The 3,301-nt window shown below is 46.1% G+C and overlaps 1 pseudogene; it reads left to right on the top strand.

Moving 5' to 3' along the window:
- Positions 1-1,750: 1,750 nt before the first annotated feature.
- Positions 1,751-2,986, top strand: LOC127186226 (actin-like protein 9; annotated as a pseudogene).
- Positions 2,987-3,301: the final 315 nt, after the last annotated feature.

Raw genomic sequence — 3,301 nt, 5'->3', positions numbered from 1 at the left:
TTGCCATGGTTTTAAAGTGACTACCTAAATTAAGCTTGCTCACTGCACATCAGTTTTTACTGTTACTAATGCTTTGTTCTGCGGTCCTGGGAGTCAACCCCAATTTCATACATGCTTGGCAAGTGCTTTGTAACCCAGCTACATCACTAGTCCTGCTAGCTATCCTTGAAGCCTTTGCCTGTGTCCTGTGATGTACAGTGGAAGCACCAGGCTCACTGGAATCAGGAGGAACCGGAGAACACACAGAGAACGCAGACCATTCTTCTCTGTACAATCGCTACAGAGTAGAAATTTGGAAAGCTTCCAGTAGGAAGGAATGGAGCATAGATTTGAAGATACAAATTCCTGTTCTCCAAGAAGAGAATGGTGTGGTAGTGGGGAACTGGGAGTGATGTCTCAGTGGATAAGAGAACTTATTGTTCTTCCAAAAAAGTTGGGTTCAGTTCCAAGCACCCTCATACTGGTTCACATATTCTGGTAACCTCAGTTTCCTGGATCCAGTGCCCTCTTGTGGCCTCCAGGTAAACCATGTATGCATGTCATGCACAAACAGATATAAAGACAAAGCACCCATAAGTTTGTTTAATAAAGAAGGGAATGGGGAGAATGATTGTGGCGGGTGTAGGAACAGAAAGCACAAGGAACTTGAGACATTTAAACCAACTTATTCCCATCTACCTACCCCTCTCTCCCAATCTGGTCTCTCATTCTTTAAAATAACCAGACAGCCTGGGCTGAGGAGTTGGCTCCAAGGTTACAAAACTCAAAGGGGATCTGGAATAAGGACCCAACACTCCATGCAGGCACAGCAGCCTGCCTGTAACTCAGAGAAAGAGGATCCCAAAGCAAACCGATTTGCAAGACTCTCTGCTTCTGTAAGCTCTGGTTTCATTTAAATGCCTTGTGAGAATGGTGCTCCATAGGCTCATATATTTGAACGTTTGTTTTCCTGGAGTGAGCACTGTCTTAGAAGGATTAGAAAGTGTGGGTTATTGGAGAAGATGTGTCACAGAGGATGGGCTTTGAGATTTCAGAGGATCACACTGTTCCCAGTTTGTTCTTTTTCTGTCTTGTGCCTATGAGGAAAATGTTAGCTATCAGATACAGTTACATTGTCATCCTTGCTTGCCTGCTGCCATGCTCTCTAACATGACTCTAACCCCTTCAAATTAAATGCTTTCTCATAGAGTTGTCTTTGCCAGGGTGTCTTGTCATGGTAATAAAAAGTAACTAAGACAGAGCCTCTATCAGTGAATGTATAATAAGGAACAATGTTAGACTTCTACTCACACAAGAATACATGTACACACATACCCAATCAAATATATGCACATACATAGGTGAAACTATATACACACATGAATGCACAGAACAACACCCAGAAACCCAAGTTGCCTTTCCACCTTCTGATTCCTATTTTCACTGGGCACATGGATGTCTATGCATGGGTAGTAGATACCAGTTGTGAGGGAGGGGATGTGGAATAAAAGAACTGGGCAGAAGCCAGACCTACCTCTCCATCTTTGGCTTTATGGTCTTAATCAACTGTGAACCCTGGGGCAGTGTGCACCCCTTCTGACCACACCCTGGCCTTGCACTGTGAAGTCAAGGCAGGCAGTGTGATCTCACAGATATCCTGGTGTACCTCTCTCCCACTTTGCTCCTCTTGGTCCTGGCTGGGCCTCTTCTTCCTGTTCCCTGATAAAGTTGTCAACTTCACTAATTAGCCTCACCAAAGGCACATGCAAAGATGGATTAAAATGGTCCCAAGTGCTGGGATCTCCACAGGTCCTTTGATCTGAACTCTCACCCAACCTCAGTGAAGAAGAATTTGCTACAGGAACTCTGTGCCCTGGTTGGTAACAAGATACCATCAAAGATGTGTGGTGTTGTCATCGACCTGGGTACTTGCATCTGTAAGATAGGCCTTGCTGGACAGACTAAACCGACCTACATTGTGGTCAATGTTGTGGGCTTCCAGTGCAAGAAACAAACCACCATAGGACAGTCCAAAGAGGAAACATTTAATGGTGAGGCAGCCCATGCTTTCCCAGAGTTAACCCTTATGCGATCAGTTCGTAATGGGATTGTGGTGGACTGGGAAGCTGCTGATCTCATTTGTTGCCACATTCTAGAAAATGACCTCCATGTGGCCAACTAGGACCATCCTCTGCTGTTCACGGATCCACCCTTTTAACCCTGTGTGTAACCGTGATAAGCTGGTGGAAATGGCTTTCGAGTCTCTGCACTCCCCTGCTATGTATGTTGCCTCCCAATCTATGCTGTCAGTCTATGCTAACGGGTGCATTAATGGTCTGGTGGCAGACATTGGCCATGGGGTCAGATACACAGTTCCAGTCTTTCAAGGCTACAATCTATCCAGTGGCATCCAGGGCCTGGACATAGCTGGCCACTACTTGATTACCTTCTTGACAAAAAAAATCTTGAGATCTAGCTTCCTGCTTAAGAAGGAAGACATGGACATGATGGAGAGCATTAAGGACCAATTCTGCTATGTGACCTCTGATTTCCAGAAGGAGCAAGGGCACCCTGATACCCAATTCCAGCGATGCCTGAAGCTGCCAGATGGACAGATGGTCACAGCGGGGAAGGAGCTCTTCCAGTGTCCTGAGCTATTATGCTATCCCCCAGAGACCTCGGGACCTTCATCCTTGGGCCTCCACAGCATGGTGGAACAGAGCCTATGCTCCATGCCTCAGGAGTTGGGAACCGACATAGAACAAAATGTGCTGTTATGTGAAGGCTCCTCTTTGTTCACTGGATTTGAAAGTCGTTTCAAGGCAGAGCTGCAGCTCTGTCTTCATCCAGAGGTCCATGTTGTTGTGTCGGCTCAGCCTAATGGGAACTTCTTAAGGTGGATTGGTGGTGTATTCTGGCCTTGTTGTGTGCTTTCCAGTCCCACTGAATCCTGAGGGAGTAGTATGATGAGCAAGGTCCTGATATAGTGGACCACAAGTGCTCTTGATTCAGCACAGGGTGGGGAGGTATGTGGGAATAAAGTTTCTGTAGGGAGCCAGTTCTATCTTAACAAATGCTCCATTCTCCTCCATCCCACCCAGGATCGCATATACAAACTCACTTGAAGACCAAGGCCACTGGGACTTGAATGTCATACCTTCCTCTATGAAATCTGACCTAAAGCACCACTCATAAAACCACTTTCTAGACACCCTAATCCTCATTCATTCTTCACAACAATCCCTAACACAATACTTTTCTCTACTCTCACCAAACCACCCTCATGGCATCATTCCCTCACTTGCCCTCCCAAGGCATCCTC

This window comes from Acomys russatus, unplaced genomic scaffold (assembly GCF_903995435.1).
Source record: "Acomys russatus unplaced genomic scaffold, mAcoRus1.1, whole genome shotgun sequence".
Taxonomy (NCBI): domain Eukaryota; kingdom Metazoa; phylum Chordata; class Mammalia; order Rodentia; family Muridae; genus Acomys; species Acomys russatus.
This window is presented reverse-complemented; position numbering and strand designations above follow the sequence as displayed.